Source organism: Nomascus leucogenys, chromosome 21 (genome assembly GCF_006542625.1).
Source record: "Nomascus leucogenys isolate Asia chromosome 21, Asia_NLE_v1, whole genome shotgun sequence".
Lineage (NCBI taxonomy): Eukaryota > Metazoa > Chordata > Mammalia > Primates > Hylobatidae > Nomascus > Nomascus leucogenys.
In genome coordinates this window covers 6502894-6519626 of record NC_044401.1, presented here as the reverse complement: position 1 = coordinate 6519626, position 16733 = coordinate 6502894, and the positions used below count along the sequence as shown (strand labels likewise).

Genomic DNA, 16733 nt, shown 5'->3' with positions numbered 1-16733 from the left:
TACATACATCTGCAGAAGCTTTTCAGTTTGATGTGATCCCATATGTCCATTTTTGCTTTGGTTGCTTGTGCTTATGGGGTATTAATTGAGAAATCTTTGCCCAGTCAAATGTACTGGAAAGTTTCCTCAGTGTTTTTTTTTTCAGTAGTTTCATAGTTTGAGGTATTAGACTTAAGTCTTTAATTCATGTTGATTTGATTTTTGTATATAATGAGAGAGAAGGGTCTAGTTTCAGTCTTCTGCATATGGGTATTCAGTTTTCCCAGCACCATTTATTGAAGAGACTGCCCTTTCCCCAATGTATGTTCTTGCCACCTGTGTTGAAAATGAGTTCTCTAGTTCTCTAAGATGCATTGTTGGGTTTTTTATTGAAAGTTTTTCTACTTTCTTGATGTAGGCACTTATCACTACAAACTTCTCTCTTAGTTTTGATATGTTGTTTCCGTTATCATTTATTTCAAAAAACTTTTAAAATTTCCTTCATAATTTCTTCATTGACCAACTGATCATTCAGGAGTATACTGTTTAATTTCCATGTCTCTGTATGGTTTCCACAATTCTTCATTATTAATTTCTAGTTTTATTCCATGGTGATCAGAGAAGATATTTGATATTATTTCAAATTTTTGAATATTTTAAAGCTTGTTTTGTAGTCTTAGGTATCCTTGAGAATGATCCATGTGCTGATGACAAAAATGCATATTTTGCAGCTGTTGGATGAAATGTTATGTAAATATCTATTAGGTTCATTCAGTCTATAGTGCAGATTAAGTCCAATGTTTCTTTGCTGATTTTCTGTATGGATGATCTGTTCATTGCTGAAAGTGGGATGTTGAAGTCTTCAGCTGTTATTGTACTGGGGTCTATCTCTCTGTTTAGCTCTGATAATATTTGCTTTATATATCTGGGTGCTCCAGTGTTGGGTGTATATTTACTCACAGTTGTTATATCCTCCTGCTAAACTGACCCCTTTATAATTATATAGTGAACTTCTTTATCTCTTCTTATAGTTTTTTGTCTTGAAATCTGTATTGTATATCAGTATATTTTAAGTATACTTACAAATATGATTATAGTATTATAATGTTCTGTTTTTCTATGTACATATTATGTACATAGTACTAGTACAATTAGGTACTATGTAATAGTAATAATATTATTACTGTTACTGCAAGTTTTGTACCTTCAGATGATTTCTTATTGCTCATTAACATCCCTTTCTTTCTAAGTGAAGTACTCCCTTTAGCATTTCTTGTATAACAGGTCTGATATTGATGAAATCCCTCAGCTTTTATTTGTCTGGGAAAGTCTTTATTTCTCCCTCATGTTTGAAGGATATTTTCACCAGGTATACTATTATAGGGTAAGAGTTTATTCCTTCAGCACTTTAAATATGTCATGCTACTTTTTCCTGTGCTGTAAGGTTTCCACTGAAAAGTCTGATGCCAGACGCTCTGTTGTATGTTATTTGTTTATTTTCTCTTTCTACTTTTAGAATCCCTTTCCTTATATTTGACCTTTTGGGAATTTGCCTATTAAATGCTTTGAGATAGTCTTCTTTAGGTTAAATCTTCTTGGTGTTCTTTAACCTTCTTGTGCTTGAATAATTATATCTTTCTCTAGGTTTGTGAAGTTCTCTGATATTGTCCTCAGAACAAACTTTCTACCTCTATCTCTCTCTTTACCTCAATTTTAAGATCAATAACTGTTGCCCTTTTGAGTATCTTGTAGGCATGCTTCATTCTTTTTTATTCTGTCCTTTTGTCTCCTAAATATGTTTTCAAACAGCCCTTCTTCAAGCTCACTAATTCTTTCTTCTGTTTGATTAATTCTCCTGTTAAGAGGCTGCTGCATTCTTCAGTGTGTCAACTGCATTTTTCACCTCCAGAATTTCTGTTTGATTCTTAAAAATTGTGTCAATCTATTTGTTAAATTTGTCTGATAGGATTCTAAATTCCTTCTCTATGTTATCTTGAATTTTATTGAGTTTCTTCAATAATTCTGTCTAAAAGGTCACATTATCTCTGTCTCTCTGAGATTGATTCTTGGTGCATTATTTAGATTGCCTGATGAGGTCATGTCTTCCTGGATGGTCTTGATGCTTGTGGATGTCTGTTAATGTCTAGACATTGAAGAAGTAGGTATTTATTGTAGTCTTGGCGGTCTGGACTTGTTTGTACCCATTCTTCTTGGGGAAGCATTCTAGGTATTCAAAGGGACTTGTTTATTGTGACTAAATTTTTGGTCAATGCAGCTGTGTCTACATTGGGGGCACTCCAGGGTCAATTACACTGAGACTCTTACAGACTCACAGAATTACCACATTGGTGGTCTTGTACAAGATTTGGAGGAATTCTCTGGATTACTAGGCAGAGACTTTTGTTCTCTTCCATTACTTTCTCCCAAACAGAGTCTCTGTGTGTGTGTGACTCTTAGCTGCCTGGTGCTGGCTGGGGGAGACATAATACAAGTTCCCCTGTGGCCATCACCACTGAGACTGTGCTGGGTCTGACCTGAGGCCAGCACAGTACTGGGTCTTGCAGAAGGCCCACTATAACCACTATTTTGCTGCTACCTACATTCACCCAAGGCCCTGGGGTTCTACAATTATCAGTTACCAACACCAGCCATGCCTGTGTCCTTTTTTTCATGGCACCGAATTCCCCCGGCCCCAGACGGTTCCAGAGAGGCCCTCTAAGATCCAGGGCCTGGAGTAAGAAACCTTAAGAATCTACCTGGTGCTCCATTCTGCTGCAGCTGAGCTGGCATGCAAGCCACAAGACAAGTCTTTTCCACAAGCACAGAAGTCTCTTTCCTTGGACACCACTGCCACAGGCCCATGGAGAGTACCAACAGGCTACTGTCAATGTTCATTCAAGACCCAAAGGTTCTTCAGTCAGCTTGTGGAGAATGCTGCCAGGCCTGGGACTCATCCTTCCATGTGGTGAGCTCCCCTCTAGCCTAGGGGAAGTCCCCAAATGCCATTCAAGAACCAAGTCCTGGATTCAGGAACCCCAGGAGCCCATTTCCTGCTCTACAACACTATGGCCAAGCTAGCATCTAAGCTGCAAGACAAAGTCCCCTTTTCTCTCTCCCATCTGTTTTTCTCAAGCAGAAGTAGTCTCTCCCTGTAGCCACCACAGCTGGGAATGTTCTGGATCACACCTGAAGCCAGCATGTTTCAGAGTCCCACTCAACGCCCATGACATGTACTGCCTGGATATTGCTGCTGATTAGGAAAGGCCCAAAGGCTCTTTAGTCAGCAGGTGATGAATCCTGCCAGGGCTGGGTCCTTCTCTTCAAGGCAGCACATTCCCTTCTAGCCCAGAGTATATCTAGAAATGTTATCTGGGAGATAGTGCCTAAAATGGGTGCTTCAAGACTCTACTTGGTGCCCTATCCTACTGTGGCTGAGTGGGATCCAAGTTGCAAGACAAAGTCCTGTTTACTCGTCACTCCTCTCCTCAAGTGGAAGAAAGGAGTCTCTTTCAGAGCTACCAATTGCATTGCTTGGCGTCAGAGGAGGGGTGGCAGAAGCCCTCCCTTGGCCACCCTGTCTGGTGTCTCATTAGGTCATATGACCCCTGCATCCACTGGCTCCAAGCCTAGTAGAGCACTAGGACTTGCCTAGGAGTTGCAGTCCTTGTGGCTCAGACTGCCTTAAAGTTTATTTAGGACCCCAGAGAATTTTAGCCCATAGTGGTGAAGTTTGTCAATACTTGAGTTCCAACCACTGGGATGGACAATTTCTCTTTTGTAAATCACTTTTAAGCCTAGTATAAAAGATAAAAGACAAAAAGTATCAAAAACAACTATAGCTAGAATATTTGTTAATGGATACACAATATAAAAAGGTATAAAATGTTATATCAATAAAGTGGGGGGCTGGGGGAAAAGCAAGGTAGAGAGTTTTTGTATGCAATGGAAATTAAGTTGTTATCAGTTTAAATTTGATGGTTGTCACTACAAGATGTGTTATATATGCCTCAAGGTAACCACAAGGAAAAAACCTCTAGTAGACACAAAAAATAGAGACATGAATCAAAGCAAAAATTGAATAAAATACAAAAGAAGACAGCAAGATTGGAAGAAAGAAACAAAAGAACTACGAAACAGGCCAGGCATGGTGTCTCATGCCTGTAATCCCAGCACTTTGGGAGGCCAAGGGGAGTGGATCATGAGGTCAGGAGTTCGAGGCCATCCTGGCCAAGATGGTGAAACCCCGTCTCTACTAAAAATACAAAATCAGCTGGGCATGGTGGCAGGTACCTGTAATCCCAGCTACTCTGGAGGCTGAGGCAGGAGAATCGCTTGAACCCGGGAGGCAGAGTTTGCAGTGAGCTGAGATTGCACCACTGCACTCTAGCCTGGGTGACAGAGCAAGACTCCGTCTCCAAAAAAAAAAAAAAAAAAAAAAAGAACTACAAAACAGTCAGTAAACAATTAACAAACAGGGTAATACTAAGTCCCTATTTGTCAATAATTACTTTAAATGTAAGTGGATTAAATTCTCCAATCAAAATACAAAGAGTGGCTCAACAGAAAACAAAAATGTAAAATCCAACAATATGCTGCCTATAAGAGGCTCACTTTAGCCGAAAGGATACAGAGCCAAAAAGTGAAGACATGAGAAAAGATATTCCATTCAAATGATAACCAAAAGAGAATAGGAGTGGTTATAGTTGTATCAGACAAAATAGACTTTCAGTCAAAATCTATCAGAAGACACAAAGAAGGTCATTAAATGATAATAAAGTGGTCAATTCATTAAGAGGATATAAAAAATTGCACATATACATGCACTCAACATTAGAGAATCTAAATATATAAATTAAATGTTAACAGAACAGAAGGGAAAAATAGACAGCAGTACAATAATAGTAAAAGACTTCAATATCCCACTTTCAAAAATGGATAGATCATATAGACAGCAAATCACTAGGGAAATAGTGGTCTTTAAAAGTACTACAGACCAAATAGACCTACAGACGTATATAGAATATTCCATCCAACAGCAGTAGAATACACATTTTTCTCAAGTGCACATGGAACAGTCTCCAAAAAGATCAGATGTTGGGCCACAGAACAAATCTTAACAAATTTAGAAAAAACTAAAATTATCTCAAGTATCTTTTCTGACTACATTATAAAATTAGAAATAAATAAAAGGAGAAATTAAAAATGAAAAAATAAAAGTTAAAAAATCACAAATATGTGGCAATTAAATAATACACTTCTTAACAGCCAATGTGTAAAAGAAGAAATCAAAACCAAAATCTTGAATATCTTTAAACAAATGAAAATGAGCACACAACAAGAGGCAAGGACATAACAATGAATGCCTACATTAATAAAAGAAGAAAAATCTCAAACAACTTAACTTCACACCTCAAAAAATTAAAAAAAGAACAAACTAAGTGCACAAAGCTAGCAGTAATAAGGATATATTAAAAATTAGACCAGAAATAAATGAAATAGGAAATTGAAAAATAATAGAAAAGATCAGTAAACCTAAGAGTTCATTATTTGAAGACAGATAAATCTTCAGCTAGATTACCCAAGAAAAAAAAAGAAAGAAGACTCGAATTTAAAATTTTGTAATGGAAAATGGACAATTAAAATGATAGAACAGAAACACACAGGATTATAAAAAGACTACATTAAGCAATTATATTCCAACAGATTAGATAACTTAGTAAAAAATAAGTTCCTAGAAACATATAAGATGCAAAGACTGCATCATAAATAATAAAATTCTGAACAGATCAATAGCAAGTAAGGAGATTGAATCAGTAATAAAAAATTCTCCCATCAAAGAAAAGCCCAGGACTAGATGTCTTTTATTTTTTGAGACAAAGTCTTGCTCTGTCACCCAGGTTGCAGTGCAATGGTGTGACGTTGGCTCACTGCAACCTCCATCTCCTGAGTTCAAGTGATTCTCCTGCTTCAGCTTCTCAAGTAGCTGGGATTACAGGCACCCACCACTACACCCAGCTAGTTTTTGTATTTTTAGTAGAGATGGGGTTTCACTGTGTTGGCCAGGCTGGTCTCAACCTCCAGAATTCAAGTGATCTGCGTGTCTCAGCTTCCCAAATTGCTGGGATTACAGGCATGAGCCACCGTGCCTGGCGAAAGAACTAGATGTCTTGATGAGCGGATTCTACCAAGCTTTAAAAAATTAATGCCCATCCCTCTCAAACAGTTCCAAAACGTTTACAAGAATGACACACTTCCTAACTCATTTCAAGGCCAGCATTGCTCTCATATCAAAGGTGGATAAGAGTGCTACAAGAGGGATATACACCATAAGCAAGCTATTGCAAGGACAAAAAACCAAACACTGCATGTCCTCACTCATAGGTGGAAATTGAACAATGAGAACACTTGGACACAGGAAGGGGAACATCACACACCAGGGCCTGTTGTGGGGTGGGGGCATGGGGGAGAGATAGCATTAGGAGATATACCTAATGAAAATGATGAGTTAATGGGTGCAGCACACCAACATGGCACATGTATACATATGTAACAACCTGCACGTTGTGCACATGTACCCTAGAACTTAAAGTATAATAAATATATATATATATATATATAAGGAGTGCTATAAGAAAAGAAAATCACAGAGCAACATCTTAGATGAATATAGATACAAAAGTCTTCAACAAAATACCACCAAACCAAATTCAACAGCACATTAAAAGGATCATACACCAAGATCAGGTGGGATTTATCTCTGGGATGCAAGGATGGTTCAACATACACAAATCAATAAATGTGATACATCACATTAACAAAACGAAGGATAAAAATCATATGATGATCATTTCAACAGTGCGGGAAAAGCACCTGACAAAAATCAATGCTTTCTTGATAAAAAGCCTCAACAAATTTGGTACAGAAGGAAAGTACCTCAACATAATAAAGATCATATATGGCAATCCCATAGAAAACATCATACTCAGTGGTGAAAAGCTGAAAGCATTTCCTCTAAGATTGGGAATGAAAAAGCATACTCACTCTCACTATTTCTATTAAACATAGTATTGGAATTCTTAGCCAGAGCAATTAGGCAAGAAAAAAATTGGAAAGGAAGAAGTTAAATGGTCTCTGTTTATAGATGACATAATCTTATATGTAGAAAAACCCTAAAGACTCCAGCAAAAAAAAGACAAAAAAAAAAAAAAAAACCTGTTGAAACGATATATGAACCTAACAGTTTCAGGATACAACGTAACATACAAAAATTAGTAGCAGTTCCATACATTAATAAAGAACTCTCTAAGAAATTAAGAAAATGATCCATCTTAGTCTGTGGGCATTGCTTATTACCGAAGGCTGGGTAATTTATAAAGAGAAAATGTTTATTTGGCTCATGGCTTTTCCGGATGTACAAGAAGCATGGCACCAGCTCCTGGTGAGAGCTCAGGCTGCTTCCACTCATGGCAGAAGGTAAAGTGAAGCCAGTGTGTGGAGATTACACGGCGAGAGAGAAAGAAGAGGGAGCTGCCAGGCTCTTTTTAACAATCGGCTCTCATGGGAACCAACAGAGAAAGAAATCACTCAATGCATCAAGAAGGACATCAAACCACTTATGAGGAAACTACCCGCACGATCAAACACCTCCCATTAGGCCTGACCGCGAACATTGGGATCAAATTTCAACATGAGGTTTGTGGGGACAGATATCCAAATTATAAAACGATTCCACTTACAATAGTATCAAATACAATAAAATACTAAGAAATAAATTTAACCAAGTTGATGAAGAATTTGTACACTGAAAACTCTAAGACACTGATGAAAGAAACTGAAGACAAAAACAAGTGTAAAAATATTGCACGTTCGTGAATTGAAAGAATTGATATTTTTAAAATGCCCATGCTATCTAAAGCATTTTCAGATTCAATGCAATCTATCAATATTATAATGACATTTTTTGCAGAAATAGACAAAAGAATCCTGAAATTTGTTTGGAACCACAAAAGATCACAGATAGCCATAGCAATCTTGAAAAGGAACAAAGCTGGAGGCATCACACTCCGTGATTTCAATTTGTCTTACGAAGCTACAGTAATCAAAATAGTTTGGTACCGGCATAAAAACAGACACCTAGGTCAATGGAATAGAATTGAGAGCCCAGAAATAAATGCACACTTCTATGGTTAACTAATCTTTGGCAAGGGCACCAACTATACACAATAAGGAAAGGAAATTCTCTTCAATAAGTGGTTTTGGGGAAACTGGATACTCAAATACAAACTGGATCCTTGTCTTGCACTGTACACAAAAATTAACTCAAAATGAATTAAAGATTTAAATGTAAGATCCAAAACTGTAAAACAAGGCTCTTTGACATTGGTCTTGGCAAAGAGTTTTTGGATATTGACACGAAAAGCACAGGTAACAAAAGCAAAAATAAAAAAAAGTGGAACTACAACAAACTAAAAACCATCTGCACAGCAAAGGAAACAAAAACTGAGAAGGCAACCTAGTGAATGGGAGAAAACATTTGCAACTATGTATCTGATGAAGGGTTGATATTCAAAATGTATGTAGAACTCACACAACTCAATGGCAAAAAAATAATAATAACAATAACTCAATTTAAAAATGGGAAAAAGGCCTGAACAGACATTTTTCCAAAGATGGCATACAAATGGGCAGGAAGTATATTAAAAAGTGCTCAACATCAATAATCATCAGGGAAATGCACATCAAAACTACAGTGAGATATCACCTCATGCCTGTCAGAAGGGCTAAGAGATAAGTATCTGCAAGAATGTGGAGAAAAGAAAACACTTGTCCACTGTAGGTGGGAATGTAAATTGGTATAGCCATTATGGAAAATAGTATGGAGTTTCCTAAAAAAATTCAAAATAGAATAATCATATGATCCAGCAAGCCCACTTCTGGGTTTATATCCAAAGGAAATGAAATCAGTATCTTTAAGAGATATCTGTACCCTCATACTTATTGCAGCACTATTCATAACACCCAAAAGATGGAAACTACCTAAGTATCCATCAATGGGTAAATCGGATAAATGAATAAAGAAAATGTGATACATATACACAATGAAATATTATTTTGCCATAAAAAGTAATCAAACCTGTCATTTTCAACAACATGAATGAACCTGTAAGACATTATACTAAGTAAAGTAAGCAAGATATAGAAAGACAAATAGTCTGTGAGCTCACTTATATGAAATCATATAAAAAGGTGAATCTCATTGCAACAGAAAGAGTGATGATTGCCAGGGGATGGTGGTGGAGAAAATAAGGAGATGTTGATTAAAGGGTACAACATTTCAGTTATAAGTTGAACAAGTTCCAGGGATCTAATGTACAGAATGGGTGGTGAAGAATGTGTGAATTAACTTGATTATGATAATCACTGAGAAATGTATGCATAAAACAATCACAATGCACACTTTCACTATATACAATCTTTGTCAATTAAATATTTTTAAATAAAAAATAAATAAAATTGTACTTCTGGTTTTTGAGGTTCTGCTTATTTTTTATCCACTCTTTTTTCTCACTCGTTTTTAGATTAGATAATTTCTATTGATCTTTAAGTTCATTGACTTTTCCTTCAACCCTCCTCCATTATACTGTTAATCCTACTAATTTATTTATTTAATATAATACATTTCTCTGTTTTAAAATTCCCATTTGGTTCTTTTTTCTTTTTTTTTTTTTTAAGATGAAGTCTTGCTCTGTCGCCAGGATGGAGTGCAATGGCGCAATCTCGGCTCACTGCAACCTCTGCCTCCTGGGTTCAAGCAATTCTCCTGCCTCAGCCTCCCTAGTAGCTGGGATTACAGGCATGTGCCACCATACCCAGCTAATTTTTGTATTTTTAGTAGAGATGGGGTTTCACCATGTTAGCCAGGATGGTCTTGATCTCTTGACCCTGTGATCCGCCCCCTCAGCCTCCCAAAGTGCTGAGATTACAGGTGTGAGCCACCGTGCCTGGCCCATTTGGTTCTTTTAATAATTTCTTATTTCTCTGCTGAGATTTCCTATCTTTTTGTTCATTTCAACCATATTCCCTTTCATCTCTTAAAGCGCAGTTTTAATACCTGCTTTAATTTTCTTGCCTAGTAATTCCAACATGCGGGTGATTTTAAGATTGTCATCTGTTGATTTTCTTTATCCTTAAGAAAGGGTAACATTTTACTGGGTTGAAGTAATTATGGGGTTTTTGTTTGTTTGGTTGTTTGTTTTTGTTTTGTTTTGTCTCGAGACGGAGTCTCACTCTGTTGCCAGGCTGGAGTGCAGTGGCACGATCTTGGTTCACTGCAACCTCCGCCACCTGGGTTCACACAATTCTCCTGTCTCAGCCTCCCGGGTAGCTGGGACTACAGGTGCCCACCACCACACCTGGCTAAATTTTTGTATTTTTAGTAGAGACGGGGTTTCACCGTGTTAGCCAGGATGGTCTCAATCTCTTGACCTCGTGATCTGCCCGCCTTGGCCTCCCAAAGTGCTGGGATTACAGGCGTGAGCCACTGCGCCTGGCCAATTATGGGTTTTAACTTAGACATCGTCAATGTTAATTGTGGATACTCCAGATTGTGTCACATTGAGCCAAAGAGTGCTAATATCTTTGTTCTCATGGGACAATAATTTGGCTAATCTCATATTGAAAAATTTGTGGTTTTTGGATCTCAGTGTGGATTGATTTCAGTCTGCCCTGTGCATGTGCAGTTTAGGGGTCAGCCAAAGACTTCTTAAGACAGAATTTATACACACAATTTCCCATCTCTGTCTCTTTACTTTCCTATGTTTTTCCTCATTCTCTGACATCCCCATTCCTTCCCAGAGTTCCTACAGCCTACAGAGAAAGCAAGGGCTTTCTCTTGGAGTTTAATTGTCCCATGTTGCCACTGCAATTGGAGATGCCCTCAGAAAAAGCCTCAGAAATGTGAAACTCGCTTCATCTCATGACATTTGCTTAATACAAAGTTTGAACCTCCTCTAATATTTCTCTAGTCTTATCCATTCTCCAAAACCTTTAGATAGTTGTATTGTGTTTTGTTATGCTTTGTTTTTATTTTTTGTTTTTGTCCAGAGTTTATAGCTACTATTTGCAGGCTGGTTGTTTGATTGGAAGTTTATTTCTCCACACAAGAAGCAAAATTCTTGTATTATTACTAATCTTGAGAACAGAAGGTTACAGAGAAACAGAAAACAGAAGGCTTTAAAAAAGTACCAAGAGATACAAATAAAAATTGAATAAAAAACAAAAAAAATTAGAAACATGTCCCCTGCTTCTGGGAGAGGGCTGAACAAAGGCAGATGAAGAGGCAATAAAGTAGGTAATAAGTACATTTACAGAAATATGTGCCATCAAATAGCTAAGAATGCAAGTAAAATTTATATATAACAAATACCTAAATGTTTTGGAAGTAGAAACAATGTTAGTCAATAGTTCATATTGTCTAACAATCAATCTGTCACCCAGACTTTTTCACCCATGCTGGAATGCAGTGACATGATCATAGCTCACTGCAATTTCAAACGCTATCCTCCTGAGTATCTAGGACTACAGGCATACACCACCACACCTGGCTAATTTTCTATTTTATTTTTTGTAGACACACGGTCTCACTATGTTGCCCAGACTGGTCTTGAACGTCTGGGGGCTCAATCAATCCTCCCTGCTTGGCCTCCCAAAGTGCTGGGATTATAGCGTGAAAGGAAAATAAATCTTGGGGCCCAAAATCACTAAGCTAAAGGGAAAAGTCAAGCTGGGAACTGCTTAGGGCAAACCTGCCTCCCATTCTATTCAAAGTCATCCCTCTGCTCACTAAGATAAATGCATATCTCATTGCCTCTTTGGCAAGGCTAATCAGAAACTCAAGAATGCAACCATTTGTCTCTAATCTACCAATGGCCTGGAAGCCCCCTCCCACTTTGAGTTGTCCTGCTTTTGCTTCAAGGTGTCCTGCCTTTACGAACTGAACCAATGTTCATCTTACATATGTTGATTGATGTCTCATGCCTCCCTAAAATGTGTAAAACCAAGTTATGCTCCGACCATCTTGGGCACATGTTATCAAGACCTCCTAAGACTGTGTCATGGGCACGTGTCCTTAACTTGGACAAAATAAACTTCCTAAATTGACTGAGACCTGTCTCAGATTTTTTAGTTTCACAACAGGCATGAGCCACCATACCTGGCCTCAAAAGTTTCAAAACCAACACTCTTCATCAGATCCCAGAACCAAAGAAGGAAAAAACAATTGAAGAATTTATGTCCACAGTTATGCCAAGATTTACACTAATGCATACCACATCTCAAAGATTGAAGAACTCTCTCAAGAACTGGTAATAATTAGGTTCCCAACCAAATTATATTTTCTAAATTAAAAATAAGCACACATCCAAATGTAAAATTTTAAAAAACCTGAAGCTAAAGCACATTCACCTTATAGATAAAAATAGAGTCCATACCTCTCTATTTTATAAATGCATTTTCAGACTTGATGCATTATAGGACATGGTAACCTCAAACAGCAAGGAAAAAAAATCTTATTTAAAACTCAGTAAGAATATAATCTCTGTAAGAAATCTATCATTTTAAATAATTTCATTAAACTGTTTTCTCCTTTGATATACCCTTGGATGTAACACGATTAGGTTATAGTGAAAAACACCCTCAAAAAGTATGGTTCCACCATTAAGCAACTATGAGACTTTGGACAGGTCCCTTCACCTATCTAGGCTTCAGTTTACTCATGTGAAATGTGAGGCTGGAACATATGGTTTCTGCTTTCCAGGTGTAAAATTCTCTAACTACATAACTTTATTTCTAGGTTCTTCAATGATGGAAAGATTCTTGTATAATTTCTAAAAAATAGATTTGGCAAATTCCTCAGATCTCAGGCCCAAAGAAAATATTTCAGGAGAGACACATTATGCCTTTCACACAAGTGCAAAAAAATTAAAAATGTAGACTCCCACACACAATCTCAAGCAAATCATCAACTGACATCTAATGTTGCCTTAACTACAGAGTTAAGAAGCTTGTTTACATCTGTACTTGAGGTGAGTGAGACAATTTTGTGAATGGTATGTTAAAAGTAATTTCAAATTTGGAGAATTAAGCAATGAGAAATGTGCTGTAAATTTCAAGAAAAAGATGCTGCAATATTGTTTAGGATTCTGAGAACTTTAGATCTATCTTCTTATAAAAACTTCTGCTTAGAAACAAAGAAATGAACAAAAACCAGGATAAACAATACAATGCTCTTTCCAACTTGCTGGAATTACATTCACTCAGATAAACATTTATTAAGCACTTAGTTGGTACAAGGTGTACTGTCCTCTGTGAGACACATACACATAGAAAAGAATTTTGTATCTGCTTTAGTGAGTTTATAATATGCCAGAATAAATACATACTAAAAGGCATATATACATACATAATATAATGCATTGCAGTAAGAGGTAAGTACTATGATAGAGGGACACAGAAAGTCCTGTGCCTCAGGGTTTGCTCCATGCAGGGCACTAAGCTATTTTGAATCACACTGCAGGAGGTGGCCAACTACACAGCATGCAGTGCATCAGTGCTATCCAGGGAAGAAAAGACTACTACATGGTTAAGAGAGCCTGAAAAAACAGAAGCAGAGAGGTGGACCTAGAAAACTAGCAGTCAGTTGAAGGTCAATATGTGCCTACCTGGAAAATAGGGTCCAACTACTGGGCAGAAGGCCAGGACCCAAGAGTGATTCTGTGCAACTGGGGGAGGTGAGAAAGGAGAGAAAGGAAGTGAGTATTCTGTTGTGGGAAGAAGGGAATTCCAAGATGACAACACAGCAAGAGCATAACTATAGATGAAGGAATTCTGAATTTCTTCTAGTTTCCCATCTCATGATCATGTCAATATAAAAGGAAATTACTATAAAATGTAATAATTTCTACCTGTCTACAGATTCTGGCAGGCTAAATTAAACCTGAAGATAAGGACAAAATTACATTCCAGTTTCTACTTACAACTTCTGTCACATAAAGAGGTACTTACACAGTTCATATGTGCAAACTGAGTTGCATGCTTTCTAAATCATTTTATTTAAATGTGAAATGTTTGGAATTGGGTATCACTGGTCTTCATTTTGTTTTGAAAAGGCAATATGAGTGAATTAATCTATAATCACGCTAATAACAAGAACAAGAATTTTAACTCCTTCCTTTGAAATGAAAAGACACATTCTTTAGCCAAGAGCTTCCAAGTTTAATTTACGATTCACAAAAGTCTACAAACATAAATTATATAGTAGAAGTTTCCCTTATTCTTACTTGAATATAACTCTAATCATTTGAATATCAGTTTTAACAAAATGAATAAGAGTACAACAGAGTTCAGATGAAGCTTGTTTCTTGCCAAAATCCGTATGAATGCCAACTACCTTCCAAGCACAAAAAAATCCTGCCTTCCATTTAAACAAACAAACAAACAAACAACAAACAAAACACCACATTGCCTAAGATTGGGCAATCACTAAGTGACTACTAAGTAGCGAGTAACAGCTAAGGGAAACGGAGGGAACTTTAGGTCACCAGGGCACGGTACACTGAAAAACATGTGCTGCGCTTCTTCAGAAACAGGCTACAACAGCAGAAAGACGAGGTACCTTATATCTTGTTTATAAATCTTACTTTATAAAGGAGAAAAAAATGGAAGAAGGGGAAATAATATTCCGTTATATCCTATTTTGTGCTAGGCACTTAGATAATGTTTTATTATTTAAGTGAAACTTGAGTTCAATCGGTAGCAGGAGCAGAGAGTGGAACCCAGAGAGCCCTGAGCAGCCCCACCACCGCCCCCGGCCTAGTTACCGTCACCCCAGAAGGAGCCACAACCCTGCAGCCAGCAGGTCACCATCACAGCAACCACAACCCTGAGCAAAGACGCCAAGGCAGCCAACCCCAAGCCGGCACCACCTGCAGCGGTGCAGGGAGCAGTGGTAAGGGCGACCTCACAGGCGGCGCCTGCTAGTGGGGATAAGATCACCGCAAAGAAGATTTGGGGAACAGTAAAATGGTTCAATGTAAGAAATAAATAGTTTCATCTATGGGAATGGCACCAAGGAAGATGCAGTTGTACAGCATAATGCTATACAGAAGAGTAACGCCAGGAAGTACCTTAGCAGTGTAGGACACGGAGAGACTGTGGAGTTTGATGATGTTGCAGCAGAAAAGGGTGCGGAGGCAGCAAATGTTATAGGCCCCTGTGGAGTCCAGTTCATAGCAGTAAGTATGCAGCTGACCTTAACCATCATTGACGCTATCCATGTGGTCCTCAGGCAATTACCAGCAGAATTACCCGAATAGTGAGAGTGTAGAAAAGAACGAAGGACGGGAGAGTGCTCCCTTAGGCTCGGCCCAACAATGCCGGCCCTGCTGCAGGCGAAGGTTCCTGCCTTACTACAGGCAGAGACCCTACGGAAATTGACCACCATATTCTAACCCTCCTTTGCAGGGAGCAGCGACGGCGGGTGCTAACAACTGGGGTGCAGGAGCACAAGGTAGGCCAGTGAAGCAGGATATGTATATGGTTTATAGACCACGATTCCTCAGGGAACATCATTGCCAAAGCCAGCCTAGAGAGGACGGCAGTGAAGAGAGTAAAGAAAATCAAGATGAGACCCAATATCAGCAGCGACCTCAACTTCGGCGCTGCTAAAACCCCAATTATCTATGTAGACGCCCAGAAAACCCTAAACCACAACATGGCAAGGAGACAACAGCAACCAGTACACCAGTCAAGAATTCTGCACCCAAGGCAGAAGAAGGTTGAGTAAATGCCGGTTTACCATCTCCACCATCATCCAGTTTAGTCATCCAACAAGGAGAAATGAATATGAAATTACAGCAATAAGAAATGCAGGAAAGAAATGCTGAAGACCTTAAGTGCTTGCTTTTTGCCCTGATCAGATAACCAGAACTACCTGCATTATCTATGAAGCATGGGGTTTTTAAAATTATTTTTACCTAAAGACATGTCTTTTTGGTAATAACAAAGGTTTTTGTTGTTGTTGTTTTTGTGTGTTTTTTTTTTTTAGTTTGGTTTTTCTCAACATACCTTTAAAAGCTTTTAAATTGGTTCATATGTCAAGTTGAGATTTTTAAGCACTTCATTTTTAATTTGTAATAAAAGTTTACAACTTGATTTTTTCAAAAATGTCAACCAACTACAAGCACCCATTAAAAGTCTTAAACAATATGAAAACTTTAAATTAAATCAAATGGGGTGTTAACACCATATAATACAAAAAAGAAGTGAGGTTCGAAAATCCCAATGCTTTTGTGATGCCACATGTCATCTAACTGGTAGCACAACTTGATTGCAATCTGACTCTGAAGCTTTTCTTCATTCCAAGACATCCTATTTTTGTTGAAGTCCTAGATATTAAAAGTATAATTTTTTTTAGGAATAAAGCTCTGGTAGGCAGGAAATTCTGCTGAAGCTGTTTCTGGGCAACTTGACTTTGCCAGGGCCTTTGCACTGATTGTGTTAATGGCCACCTCCTCTTCAGATGTGGGGTTATGGATCACCTGTAACCTGTACAACAAGCTGAAGGAGTGTTTGCCTAATATCCAATCCACAGAATTTATTTCAAAAATGGTGAGCCTCACTAAGGTGATAGCAGTAGCCTGTCCACAGGCTGATCAACAAAATCTTGTCTTTGATCCATGGTTTCTGCTCCTTGGAGT

General features: G+C 37.9%; 1 protein-coding gene and 1 pseudogene across 5 annotated transcripts in view; one reads left to right on the top strand and one right to left on the bottom strand.

Annotated features, from left to right (window-relative positions):
- Nucleotides 1-15916, top strand: part of LOC105738531 — a 28526-nt pseudogene extending 12610 nt beyond the window's left edge.
- Nucleotides 1-16733, bottom strand: part of ZBTB20 (zinc finger and BTB domain containing 20) — an 807544-nt gene that overhangs the window by 569526 nt on the left and 221285 nt on the right. The window lies entirely within an intron of this gene.